Raw genomic sequence first — 14597 nt, 5'->3', positions numbered from 1 at the left:
TGTCTAATTGGTTTCTTCTGAAAAAAGGAAGTCGCGCAACTCAGTTGTCATGTTAGAAAATGATATCTCGCGGAGGCGGGTACCGTGCTGTAGTTGAAATAGACTCGGTTGTCTAATTGGTTTCTTCTGAAAAAAGAAAGTCGCGCAAATCAGTTGTCATGCTAGAATATGATGTATCGCGCAGGCGTGTACCGTGCTGTAGTTTAAATAGACTCGGTTGTCTAATTGGGAAAAAAGGAAGTCGTGCAAATCAGTTGTCATGTTAGAAAATGATGTCTGGCAGAGGCGTGTACCGTGCTGTAGTTGAAATAGACTCGTTTGTTTAATTGGTTTCCTCTGAAAAAAGGAAGTCGCGCAAATCATTTGTCATGTTAGAAAATGATGTATCACGCAGGCGTGTACCGTGCTGAAGTTAAAATAGACTCGGTTGTCTATTTGCTTTCTTCTGAAAAAAGGAAGTCGCGCAAATCAGTTATGTTAGAAAATGATGTCTCGCGGAGGCGTGTATCATGCTGTAGTTGAAGTAGACTCGGTTGTCTAATTGGTTTCTTCTGAAAAAAGGAAGTCGCGCAAATCAGTTGTCATGTTAGAAAATGATGTATCGCGCAGGCAGGTACCGTGCTGTAATTGAAATAGACTCGGTTGTCTAACTGGTTTCTTCTGAAAAAAGGAAGTCGCGCAAATCTGTTGTCATGTTAGAAAATGATGTCTCGCGCAGGCGGGTACCGTGCTGTAGTTGAAATAGACTCGGTTGTCTAATTGGTTTCTTCTGAAAAAAGGAAGTCGCGCAACTCAGTTGTCATGTTAGAAAATGAAGTCTCGCGGAGGCGTGTACCGTGCTGTAGTTGAAATAGACTCGTTTGTCTAATTGGTTTCTTCTGAAAAAAGGAAGTCGCGCAAATTATTTGTCATGCTGGAAAATGATGTATCGCGCAGGCGTGTACCGTGCTGTAGTTGAAATAGACACGGTTGTCTAATTGGTTTCTTCTGAAAAAAGGAAGTCGCGCAAATCAGTTATGTTAGAAAATGATGTCTCGCGGAGGCGTGTACCGTGCTGTAGTTGAAGTAGACTCGGTTGTCTAATTGGTTTCTTCTAAAAAAAGGAAGTCGCGCAAATCAGTTGTCATGTTAGAAAATGATGTATCGCGCAGGCGTATACCGTGCAGTAGTTGAAATAGACTTGGTTGTCTAATTCGTTTCTTCTGAAAAAAGGAAGTCGCGCAAATCAGTTGTCATGTTAGAAAACGATGTATCGCGCAGGCGGGTACCGTGCTGTAGTTGAAATAGACTTGGTAGTCTAATTGGTTTCTTCTGAAAAAAAGAAGTCGCGCAAATCAGTTGTCATGTTAGAAAATGATGTATCGCGCAGGCGGGTACCGTGCTGTAGTTGAAATAGAATCGGTTGTCTAATTGGTTTCTTCTGAAAAAAGGAAGTCGCGCAACTCAGTTGTCATGTTAGAAAATGATGTCTCGCGCAGGCGGGTACCATGCTGTAGTTGAAATAGACACGGTTGTCTAATTGGTTTCTTCTGGAAAAAGGAAGTCGCGCAACTCAGTTGTCATGTTAGAAAATGATGTCTCGCGCAGGCGGGTACCGTGCTGTAGTTGAATTAGACACGGTTGTCTAATTGGTTTCTTCTGGAAAAAGGAAGTCGCGCAACTCAGTTGTCATGTTAGAAAATGATGTCTCGCGCAGGCGGGTACCGTGCTGCAGTTGAAATAGACTTGGTAGTCTAACTGGTTTCTTCTGAAAAAAGGAAGTCGCACAAATCAGTTGTCATGTTAGAAAATGATTCATCGCGCAGGCGGGTACCGTGCTGTAGTTGAAATAGACTCGGTTGTCTAATTGGTTTCTTCTGAAAAAAGGAAGTCGCGCAACTCAGTTGTCATGTTAGAAAATGATGTATCGAGCAGGCTGGTAGCGTGCTGAAGTTGAAATAGACTTGGTTGTCTGATTGGTTTCTTCTGGAAAAAGCAAGTCGCGCAACTCAGTTGTCATGTTAGAAAATGATGTATCGCGCAGGCGGGTACCGTGCTGTAGTTGAAATAGACTCGGTTGTCTAATTGGTTTCTTCTGAAAAAAGGAAGTCGCGCAAATCAGTTGTCATGTTAGAAAATGATGTCTCGCGCAGGCGGGTACCGTGCTGTAGTTGAAATAGACTCGGTTGTCTAATTGGTTTCTCCTGAAAAAAGGAAGTCGCGCAACTCAGTTGTCATGTTAGAAAATGATGTCTAGCGCAGGCGGGTACCGTGCTGTAGTTGAAATAGACTCGGTTGTCTAATTGGTTTCTTCTGAAAAAAGGAAGTCGCGCAACTCAGTTGTCATGTTAGAAAATGAAGTCTCGCGGAGGCGTGTACCGTGCTGTAGTTGAAATAGACTCGTTTGTCTAATTGGTTTCTTCTGAAAAAAGGGAGTCGCGCAAATTATTTGTCATGCTGGAAAATGATGTATCGCGCAGGCGTGTACCGTGCTGTAGTTGAAATAGACACGGTTGTCTAATTGGTTTCTTCTGAAAAAAGGAAGTCGCGCAAATCAGTTATGTTAGAAAATGATGTCTCGCGGAGGCGTGTACCGTGCTGTAGTTGAAGTAGACTCGGTTGTCTAATTGGTTTCTTCTAAAAAAAGGAAGTCGCGCAAATCAGTTGTCATGTTAGAAAATGATGTATCGCGCAGGCGTATACCGTGCAGTAGTTGAAATAGACTTGGTTGTCTAATTCGTTTCTTCTGAAAAAAGGAAGTCGCGCAAATCAGTTGTCATGTTAGAAAACGATGTATCGCGCAGGCGGGTACCGTGCTGTAGTTGAAATAGACTTGGTAGTCTAATTGGTTTCTTCTGAAAAAAAGAAGTCGCGCAAATCAGTTGTCATGTTAGAAAATGATGTATCGCGCAGGCGGGTACCGTGCTGTAGTTGAAATAGAATCGGTTGTCTAATTGGTTTCTTCTGAAAAAAGGAAGTCGCGCAACTCAGTTGTCATGTTAGAAAATGATGTCTCGCGCAGGCGGGTACCGTGCTGTAGTTGAAATAGACACGGTTGTCTAATTGGATTCTTCTGGAAAAAGGAAGTCGCGCAACTCAGTTGTCATGTTAGAAAATGATGTCTCGCGCAGGCGGGTACCGTGCTGTAGTTGAATTAGACACGGTTGTCTAATTGGTTTCTTCTGGAAAAAGGAAGTCGCGCAACTCAGTTGTCATGTTAGAAAATGATGTCTCGCGCAGGCGGGTACCGTGCTGTAGTTGAAATAGACTCGGTTGTCTAATTGGTTTCTTCTGAAAAAAGGAAGTCGCGCAACTCAGTTGTCATGTTAGAAAATGATGTCTCGCGGAGGCGGGTACCGTGCTGTAGTTGAAATAGACACGGTTGTCTAATTGGTTTCTTCTGAAAAAAGGAAGTCGCGCAACTCAGTTGTCATGTTAGAAAATGATGTCTCGCGCAGGCGGGTACCGTGCTGTAGTTGAAATAGACACGGTTGTCTTATTGATTTCTTCTGGAATAAGGAAGTCGCGCAACTCAGTTGTCATGTTAGAAAATGATGTCTCGCGCAGGCGGGTACCGTGCTGTATTTGAAATAGACTCGGTTGTCTAATTGGTTTCTTCTGAAAAAAGGAAGTCGCGCAACTCAGTTGTCATGTTAGAAAATGATATCTCGCGGAGGCGGGTACCGTGCTGTAGTTTAAATAGACTCGGTTGTCTAATTGGTTTCTTCTGAAAAAAGGAAGTCGGGCAAATCAGTTGTCATGCTGGAATATGATGTATCGCGCAGGCGTGTACCGTGCTGTAGTTTAAATAGACTCGGTTGTCTAATTGGGAAAAAAGGAAGTCGCGCAAATCAGTTGTCATGTTAGAAAATGATGTCTGGCAGAGGCGTGTACCGTGCTGTAGTTGAAATAAACTCGTTTGTTTAATTCGTTTCCTCTGAAAAAAGGAAGTCGCGCAAATCATTTGTCATGTTAGAAAATGATGTATCACGCAGGCGTGTACCGTGCTGAAGTTAAAATAGACTCGGTTGTCTATTTGCTTTCTTCTGAAAAAAGGAAGTCGCGCAAATCAGTTATGTTAGAAAATGATGTCTCGCGGAGGCGTGTATCATGCTGTAGTTGAAGTAGACTCGGTTGTCTAATTGGTTTCTTCTGAAAAAAGGAAGTCGCGCAAATCAGTTGTCATGTTAGAAAATGATGTATCGCGCAGGCAGGTACCGTGCTGTAATTGAAATAGACTCGGTTGTCTAACTGGTTTCTTCTGAAAAAAGGAAGTCGCGCAAATCTGTTGTCATGATGGAAAATGATGTATCGCGCAGGCGGATACCGTGCTGTAGTTGAAATAGACTCGGTTGTCTAATTGGTTTCTTCTGAAAAAAGGAAGTCGCGCAAATCAGTTGTCATGTTAGAAAATGATGTCTCGCGCAGGCGGGTACCGTGCTGCAGTTCAAATAGACTCGGTTGTCTAATTGGTTTCTTCTGAAAAAAGGAAGTCGCGCAACTCAGTTGTCATGTTAGAAAATGATGTATCGAGCAGGCTGGTAGCGTGCTGAAGTTGAAATAGACTTGGTTGTCTGATTGGTTTCTTCTGGAAAAAGCAAGTCGCGCAACTCAGTTGTCATGTTAGAAAATGATGTCTCGCGCAGGCGGGTACCGTGCTGTAGTTGAAATAGACTCGGTTGTCTAATTGGTTTCTTCTGAAAAAAGGAAGTCGCGCAAATCAGTTGTCATGTTAGAAAATGATGTCTCGCGCAGGCGGGTACCGTGCTGTAGTTGAAATAGACTCGGTTGTCTAATTGGTCTCCTGAAAAAAGGAAGTCGCGCAACTTAGTTGTCATGTTAGAAAATGATGTCTCTCGCAGGCGGGTACCGTGCTGTAGTTGAAATAGACTCGGTTGTCTAATTGGTTTCTTCTGAAAAAAGGAAGTCGCGCAACTCAGTTGTCATGTTAGAAAATGATGTCTCGCGGAGGCGTGCACCGTGCTGTAGTTGAAATAGACTCGTTTGTCTAATTGGTTTCTTCTGAAAAAAGGAAGTCGCGCAAATCATTTGTCATGCTGGAAAATGATGTATCGCGCAGGCGTGTACCGTGCTGTAGTTGAAATAGACACGGTTGTCTAATTGGTTTCTTCTGAAAAAAGGAAGTCGCGCAAATCAGTTATGTTAGAAAATGATGTCTCGCGGAGGCGTGTACCGTGCTGTAGTTGAAGTAGACTCGGTTGTCTAATTGGTTTCTTCTGAAAAAAGGAAGTCGCGCAAATCAGTTGTCATGTTAGAAAATGATGTATCGCGCAGGCGGCTACCGTGCAGTAGTTGAAATAGACTTGGTTGTCTAATTCGTTTCTTCTGAAAAAAGGAAGTCGCGCAAATCAGTTGTCATGTTAGAAAACGATGTATCGCGCAGGCGGGTACCGTGCTGTAGTTGAAATAGACTTGGTAGTCTAATTGGTTTCTTCTGAAAAAAGGAAGTCGCGCAACTCAGTTGTCATGTTAGAAAATGATGTCTCGCGCAGGCGGGTACCGTGCTGTAGTTGAAATAGACACGGTTGTCTAATTGGTTTCTTCTGGAAAAAGGAAGTCGCGCAACTCAGTTGTCATGTTAGAAAATGATGTCTCGCGCAGGCGGGTACCGTGCTGTAGTTGAATTAGCCACGGTTGTCTAATTGGTTTCTTCTGGAAAAAGGAAGTCGCGCAACTCAGTTGTCATGTTAGAAAATGATGTCTCGCGCAGGCGGGTACCGTGCTGTAGTTGAAATAGACTCGGTTGTCTAATTGGTTTCTTCTGAAAAAAGGAAGTCGCGCAACTCAGTTGTCATGTTAGAAAATGATGTCTCGCGGAGGCGGGTACCGTGCTGTAGTTGAAATAGACACGGTTGTCTAATTGGTTTCTTCTGAAAAAAGGAAGTCGCGCAACTCAGTTGTCATGTTAGAAAATGATGTCTCGCGCAGGCGGGTACCGTGCTGTAGTTGAAATAGACACGGTTGTCTTATTGGTTTCTTCTGGAATAAGGAAGTCGCGCAACTCAGTTGTCATGTTAGAAAATGATGTCTCGCGCAGGCGGGTACCGTGCTGTATTTGAAATAGACTCGGTTGTCTAATTGGTTTCTTCTGAAAAAAGGAAGTCGCGCAACTCAGTTGTCATGTTAGAAAATGATATCTCGCGGAGGCGGGTACCGTGCTGTAGTTGAAATAGACTCGGTTGTCTAATTGGTTTCTTCTGAAAAAAGAAAGTCGCGCAAATCAGTTGTCATGCTAGAATATGATGTATCGCGCAGGCGTGTACCGTGCTGTAGTTTAAATAGACTCGGTTGTCTAATTGGGAAAAAAGGAAGTCGTGCAAATCAGTTGTCATGTTAGAAAATGATGTCTGGCAGAGGCGTGTACCGTGCTGTAGTTGAAATAGACTCGTTTGTTTAATTGTTTTCCTCTGAAAAAAGGAAGTCGCGCAAATCATTTGTCATGTTAGAAAATGATGTATCACGCAGGCGTGTACCGTGCTGAAGTTAAAATAGACTCGGTTGTCTATTTGCTTTCTTCTGAAAAAAGGAAGTCGCGCAAATCAGTTATGTTAGAAAATGATGTCTCGCGGAGGCGTGTATCATGCTGTAGTTGAAGTAGACTCGGTTGTCTAATTGGTTTCTTCTGAAAAAAGGAAGTCGCGCAAATCAGTTGTCATGTTAGAAAATGATGTATCGCGCAGGCAGGTACCGTGCTGTAATTGAAATAGACTCGGTTGTCTAACTGGTTTCTTCTGAAAAAAGGAAGTCGCGCAAATCTGTTGTCATGATGGAAAATGATGTATCGCGCAGGCGGATACCGTGCTGTAGTTGAAATAGACTCGGTTGTCTAATTGGTTTCTTCTGAAAAAAGGAAGTCGCGCAAATCAGTTGTCATGTTAGAAAATGATGTCTCGCGCAGGCGGGTACCGTGCTGCAGTTGAAATAGACTCGGTTGTCTAATTGGTTTCTTCTGAAAAAAGGAAGTCGCGCAACTCAGTTGTCATGTTAGAAAATGATGTATCGAGCAGGCTGGTAGCGTGCTGAAGTTGAAATAGACTTGGTTGTCTGATTGGTTTCTTCTGGAAAAAGCAAGTCGCGCAACTCAGTTGTCATGTTAGAAAATGATGTCTCGCGCAGGCGGGTACCGTGCTGTAGTTGAAATAGACTCGGTTGTCTAATTGGTTTCTTCTGAAAAAAGGAAGTCGCGCAAATCAGTTGTCATGTTAGAAAATGATGTCTCGCGCAGGCGGGTACCGTGCTGTAGTTGAAATAGACTCGGTTGTCTAAATGGTCTCCTGAAAAAAGGAAGTCGCGCAACTCAGTTGTCATGCTAGAAAATGATGTCTCTCGCAGGCGGGTACCGTGCTGTAGTTGAAATAGACTCGGTTGTCTAATTGGTTTCTTCTGAAAAAAGGAAGTCGCGCAACTCAGTTGTCATGTTAGAAAATGATGTCTCGCGGAGGCGTGTACCGTGCTGTAGTTGAAATAGACTCGTTTGTCTAATTGGTTTCTTCTGAAAAAAGGAAGTCGCGCAAATCATTTGTCATGCTGGAAAATGATGTATCGCGCAGGCGTGTACCGTGCTGTAGTTGAAATAGACACGGTTGTCTAATCGGTTTCTTCTGAAAAAAGGAAGTCGCGCAAATCAGTTATGTTAGAAAATGATGTCTCGCGGAGGCGTGTACCGTGCTGTAGTTGAAGTAGACTCGGTTGTCTAATTGGTTTCTTCTGAAAAAAGGAAGTCGCGCAAATCAGTTGTCATGTTAGAAAATGATGTATCGCGCAGGCGGCTACCGTGCAGTAGTTGAAATAGACTTGGTTGTCTAATTCGTTTCTTCTGAAAAAAGGAAGTCGCGCAAATCAGTTGTCATGTTAGAAAACGATGTATCGCGCAGGCGGGTACCGTGCTGTAGTTGAAATAGACTTGGTAGTCTAATTGGTTTCTTCTGAAAAAAAGAAGTCGCGCAAATCAGTTGTCATGTTAGAAAATGATGTATCGCGCAGGCGGGTACCGTGCTGTAGTTGAAATAGAATCGGTTGTCTAATTGGTTTCTTCTGAAAAAAGGAAGTCGCGCAACTCAGTTGTCATGTTAGAAAATGATGTCTCGCGCAGGCGGGTACCGTGCTGTAGTTGAAATAGACACGGTTGTCTAATTGGTTTCTTCTGGAAAAAGGAAGTCGCGCAACTCAGTTGTCATGTTAGAAAATGATGTCTCGCGCAGGCGGGTACCGTGCTGTAGTTGAATTAGACACGGTTGTCTAATTGGTTTCTTCTGGAAAAAGGAAGTCGCGCAACTCAGTTGTCATGTTAGAAAATGATGTCTCGCGCAGGCGGGTACCGTGCTGTAGTTGAAATAGACTCGGTTGTCTAATTGGTTTCTTCTGAAAAAAGGAAGTCGCGCAACTCAGTTGTCATGTTAGAAAATGATGTCTCGCGGAGGCGGGTACCGTGCTGTAGTTGAAATAGACACGGTTGTCTAATTGGTTTCTTCTGAAAAAAGGAAGTCGCGCAACTCAGTTGTCATGTTAGAAAATGATGTCTCGCGCAGGCGGGTACCGTGCTGTAGTTGAAATAGACACGGTTGTCTTATTGGTTTCTTCTGGAATAAGGAAGTCGCGCAACTCAGTTGTCATGTTAGAAAATGATGTCTCGCGCAGGCGGGTACCGTGCTGTATTTGAAATAGACTCGGTTGTCTAATTGGTTTCTTCTGAAAAAAGGAAGTCGCGCAACTCAGTTGTCATGTTAGAAAATGATATCTCGCGGAGGCGGGTACCGTGCTGTAGTTGAAATAGACTCGGTTGTCTAATTGGTTTCTTCTGAAAAAAGAAAGTCGCGCAAATCAGTTGTCATGCTAGAATATGATGAATCGCGCAGGCGTGTACCGTGCTGTAGTTTAAATAGACTCGGTTGTCTAATTGGGAAAAAAGGAAGTCGTGCAAATCAGTTGTCATGTTAGAAAATGATGTCTGGCAGAGGCGTGTACCGTGCTGTAGTTGAAATAGACTCGTTTGTTTAATTGGTTTCCTCTGAAAAAAGGAAGTCGCGCAAATCATTTGTCATGTTAGAAAATGATGTATCACGCAGGCGTGTACCGTGCTGAAGTTAAAATAGACTCGGTTGTCTATTTGCTTTCTTCTGAAAAAAGGAAGTCGCGCAAATCAGTTATGTTAGAAAATGATGTCTCGCGGAGGCGTGTATCATGCTGTAGTTGAAGTAGACTCGGTTGTCTAATTGGTTTCTTCTGAAAAAAGGAAGTCGCGCAAATCAGTTGTCATGTTAGAAAATGATGTATCGCGCAGGCGGATACCGTGCTGTAGTTGAAATAGACTCGGTTGTCTAATTGGTTTCTTCTGAAAAAAGGAAGCGGCGCAACTCAGTTGTCATGTTAGAAAATGATGTCTCGCGCAGGCGGGTACCGTGCTGTAGTTGAAATAGACTCGTTTGTCTAATTGGTTTCTTCTGAAAAAAGGAAGTCGCGCAAATCAGTTGTCATGTTAGAAAATGATGTCTCGCGCAGGCGGGTACCGTGCTGCAGTTGAAATAGACTTGGTAGTCTAACTGGTTTCTTCTGAAAAAAGGAAGTCGCACAAATCAGTTGTCATGTTAGAAAATGATTCATCGCGCAGGCGGGTACCGTGCTGTAGTTGAAATAGACTCGGTTGTCTAATTGGTTTCTTCTGAAAAAAGGAAGTCGCGCAACTCAGTTGTCATGTTAGAAAATGATGTATCGAGCAGGCTGGTAGCGTGCTGAAGTTGAAATAGACTTGGTTGTCTGATTGGTTTCTTCTGGAAAAAGCAAGTCGCGCAACTCAGTTGTCATGTTAGAAAATGATGTCTCGCGCAGGCGGGTACCGTGCTGTAGTTGAAATAGACTCGGTTGTCTAATTGGTTTCTTCTGAAAAAAGGAAGTCGCGCAAATCAGTTGTCATGTTAGAAAATGATGTCTCGCGCAGGCGGGTACCGTGCTGTAGTTGAAATAGACTCGGTTGTCTAATTGGTTTCTCCTGAAAAAAGGAAGTCGCGCAACTCAGTTGTCATGTTAGAAAATGATGTCTCGCGCAGGCGGGTACCGTGCTGTAGTTGAAATAGACTCGGTTGTCTAATTGGTTTCTTCTGAAAAAAGGAAGTCGCGCAACTCAGTTGTCATGTTAGAAAATGATGTCTCGCGGAGGCGTGTACCGTGCTGTAGTTGAAATAGACTCGTTTGTCTAATTGGTTTCTTCTGAAAAAAGGAAGTCGCGCAAATCATTTGTCATGCTGGAAAATGATGTATCGCGCAGGCGTGTACCGTACTGTAGTTGAAATAGACACGGTTGTCTAATTGGTTTCTTCTGAAAAAAGGAAGTCGCGCAAATCAGTTATGTTAGAAAATGATGTCTCGCGGAGGCGTGTACCGTGCTGTAGTTGAAGTAGACTCGGTTGTCTAATTGGTTTCTTCTGAAAAAAGGAAGTCGCGCAAATCAGTTGTCATGTTAGAAAATGATGTATCGCGCAGGCGGATACCGTGCAGTAGTTGAAATAGACTTGGTTGTCTAATTCGTTTCTTCTGAAAAAAGGAAGTCGCGCAAATCAGTTGTCATGTTAGAAAACGATGTATCGCGCAGGCGGGTACCGTGCTGTAGTTGAAATAGACTTGGTAGTCTAATTGTTTTCTTCTGAAAAAAAGAAGTCGCGCAAATCAGTTGTCATGTTAGAAAATGATGTATCGCGCAGGCGGGTACCGTGCTGTAGTTGAAATATAATCGGTTGTCTAATTGGTTTCTTCTGAAAAAAGGAAGTCGCGCAACTCAGTTGTCATGTTAGAAAATGATGTCTCGCGCAGGCGGGTACCGTGCTGTAGTTGAAATAGACACGGTTGTCTAATTGGTTTCTTCTGGAAAAAGGAAGTCGCGCAACTCAGTTGTCATGTTAGAAAATGATGTCTCGCGCAGGCGGGTACCGTGCTGTAGTTGAATTAGACACGGTTGTCTAATTGGTTTCTTCTGGAAAAAGGAAGTCGCGCAACTCAGTTGTCATGTTAGAAAATGATGTCTCGCGCAGGCGGGTACCGTGCTGTAGTTGAAATAGACTCGGTTGTCTAATTGGTTTCTTCTGAAAAAAGGAAGTCGCGCAACTCAGTTGTCATGTTAGAAAATGATGTCTCGCGGAGGCGGGTACCGTGCTGTAGTTGAAATAGACTCGGTTGTCTAATTGGTTTCTTCTGAAAAAAGAAAGTCGCGCAAATCAGTTGTCATGCTAGAATATGATGTATCGCGCAGGCGTGTACCGTGCTGTAGTTGAAATAGACTCGGTTGTCTAATTGGGAAAAAAGGAAGTCGCGCAAATCAGTTGTCATGTTAGAAAATGATGTCTCGCGGAGGCGTGTACCGTGCTGTAGTTGAAATAGACTCGTTTGTCTAATTGGTTTCTTCTGAAAAAAGGAAGTCGCGCAAATCATTTGTCATGCTGGAAAATGATGTATCGCGCAGGCGTGTACCGTACTGTAGTTGAAATAGACACGGTTGTCTAATTGGTTTCTTCTGAAAAAAGGAAGTCGCGCAAATCAGTTATGTTAGAAAATGATGTCTCGCGGAGGCGTGTACCGTGCTGTAGTTGAAGTAGACTCGGTTGTCTAATTGGTTTCTTCTGAAAAAAGGAAGTCGCGCAAATCAGTTGTCATGTTAGAAAATGATGTATCGCGCAGGCGGATACCGTGCAGTAGTTGAAATAGACTTGGTTGTCTAATTCGTTTCTTCTGAAAAAAGGAAGTCGCGCAAATCAGTTGTCATGTTAGAAAACGATGTATCGCGCAGGCGGGTACCGTGCTGTAGTTGAAATAGACTTGGTAGTCTAATTGTTTTCTTCTGAAAAAAAGAAGTCGCGCAAATCAGTTGTCATGTTAGAAAATGATGTATCGCGCAGGCGGGTACCGTGCTGTAGTTGAAATATAATCGGTTGTCTAATTGGTTTCTTCTGAAAAAAGGAAGTCGCGCAACTCAGTTGTCATGTTAGAAAATGATGTCTCGCGCAGGCGGGTACCGTGCTGTAGTTGAAATAGACACGGTTGTCTAATTGGTTTCTTCTGGAAAAAGGAAGTCGCGCAACTCAGTTGTCATGTTAGAAAATGATGTCTCGCGCAGGCGGGTACCGTGCTGTAGTTGAATTAGACACGGTTGTCTAATTGGTTTCTTCTGGAAAAAGGAAGTCGCGCAACTCAGTTGTCATGTTAGAAAATGATGTCTCGCGCAGGCGGGTACCGTGCTGTAGTTGAAATAGACTCGGTTGTCTAATTGGTTTCTTCTGAAAAAAGGAAGTCGCGCAACTCAGTTGTCATGTTAGAAAATGATGTCTCGCGGAGGCGGGTACCGTGCTGTAGTTGAAATAGACTCGGTTGTCTAATTGGTTTCTTCTGAAAAAAGAAAGTCGCGCAAATCAGTTGTCATGCTAGAATATGATGTATCGCGCAGGCGTGTACCGTGCTGTAGTTGAAATAGACTCGGTTGTCTAATTGGGAAAAAAGGAAGTCGCGCAAATCAGTTGTCATGTTAGAAAATGATGTCTCGCGGAGGCGTGTACCGTGCTGTAGTTGAAATGGACTCGTTTGTCTAATTGGTTTCTTCTGAAAAATGAAAGTCGCGCAAATCATTTGTCATGTTAGAAAATGATGTATCGCGCAGGCGTGTACCGTGCTGAAGTTAAAATAGACTCGGTTGTCTAATTGCGTTCTTCTGAAAAGGAAGTCGCGCAAATCAGTTATGTTAGAAAATGATGTCTCGCGGAGGCGTGTACCGTGCTGTAGTTGAAGTAGACTCGGTTGTCTAATTGGTTTCTTCTGAAAAAAGGAAGTCGCGCAAATCAGTTGTCATATTAGAAAATGATGTATCGCGCAGGCGGATACCGTGCAGTAGTTGAAATAGACTTGGTTGTCTAATTGGTTTCTTCTGAAAAAAAGAAGTCGCGCAAGTCAGTTGTCAGGTTAGAAAATGATGTATCGCGCAGGCGGGTGCCGTGCTGTAGTTGAAATAGACTCGGTTGTCTAATTGGTTTCTTCTGAAAAAATGAAGTCGCGGAAATCAGTTGTCATGTTAGAAAATGATGTCTCGCGTAGGCGGGTACCGTGCTGTAGTTGAAATAGACTCGGTTGTCTAATTGGTTTCTTCTGAAAAAAGGAAGTCGCGCAAATCAGTTGTCTTGTTAGAAAATGATGTCTCGCGCAGGCGGGTACCGTGCTGTAGTTGAAAACAGACTCGGTTGTCTAATTGGTTTCTTCTGAAAAAAGGAAGTCGCGCCACTCAGTTGTCATGTTAGAAAATGTTGTCTCGCGCAGGCGGGTACCGTGCTGTAGTTGAAATAGACTCGGTTGTCTAATTGGTTTCTCCTGCAAAAAGGAAGTCACTCAACTCAGTTGTCATGTTAGAAAATGATGTCTCGCGCAGGCGGGTACCTTGCTGTAGTTGAAATAGACTCGGTTGTCTAATTGGTTTCTTCTAGAAAAAGGAAGTCGCGCAACTCAGTTGTGTTAGAAAACGATGTCTCGCGCATGCGGGTACCGTGCTGTAGTTGCAATAGACTCGGTTGTCTAATTGGTTTCTTCTGGAAAAAGGAAGTCGCGCAACTCAGTTGTCATGTTAGAAAATGATGTCTCGCGCAGGCGGGTACCGTGCTGTAGTTGAAATAGACTCGGTTGTCTAATTGGTTTCTTCTGAAAAAAGGAAGTCGCGCAACTCAGTTGTCATGCTAGAAAATGATGTCTCGCGCAGGCGGGTACCGTGCTGTAGTTGAAATAGACTCGGTTGTCTAATTGGGTTTCTTCTGAAAAAAGTAAGTCGCGCAACTCAGTTGTCATGTTAGAAAATAATGTCTCGCGCAGGCGGGTACCGTGCTGTAGTTGAAATAGACTCGATTGTCTAATTCGTTTCTTCTGAAAAAAGGAAGTCGCGCAACTCAGTTGTCATGTTAGAAAATGATGTATCGCGCAGGCGTGTACCATGCTGTAGTTGAAATAGACTCGGTTGTCTGATTGGTTTCTTCTGAAAAAAGGAAGTTGCGCCAATCAGTTATGTTAGAAAATGATGTATCGCGCAGGCGGGTACCGTGCTGTAGTTGAAATAGACTCGGTAGTCTAATTGGTTTCTTCTGAAAAAAGGAAGTCGCGCAAATCAGTTGTCATGTTAGAAAATGATGTATCGCGCAGGCGGGTATCATGCTGTAGTTGAAATAGACTTGGTAGTCTAATTGGTTTCTTCTGAATAAAGGAAGTCGCACAAATCAGTTGTCATGTTAGAAAATGATGTATCGCGCAGGCGGGTACCGTGCTGTAGTTGAAATCGACTCGGTTGTCTAATTGGTTTCTTCTGAAAAAAGGAAGTCGCGCAACTCAGTTGTCATGTTAGAAAATGATGTCTCGCGCAGGCGGGTACCGTGCCGTAGTTGAAATAGACACGGTTGTCTAATTGGTTTCTTCTTGAAAAAGGAAGTCGCGCAACTCAGTTGTCATGTTAGAAAATGATGTCTCGCGCAGGCGGGTACCGTGCTGTAGTTGAAATAGACACGGTTGTCTAATTGGTTTCTTCTGGAAAAAGGAAGTCGCGCAACTCAGTTGTCATGTTAGAAAATGATGTCTCGCGCAGGCGGGTA

Source organism: Amblyomma americanum, chromosome 1, assembly GCF_052857255.1.
Source record: "Amblyomma americanum isolate KBUSLIRL-KWMA chromosome 1, ASM5285725v1, whole genome shotgun sequence".
Classification (NCBI taxonomy): domain Eukaryota; kingdom Metazoa; phylum Arthropoda; class Arachnida; order Ixodida; family Ixodidae; genus Amblyomma; species Amblyomma americanum.
The sequence above is the reverse complement of the archived record's forward strand: the minus strand, read 5'-3'. Positions refer to the sequence as shown.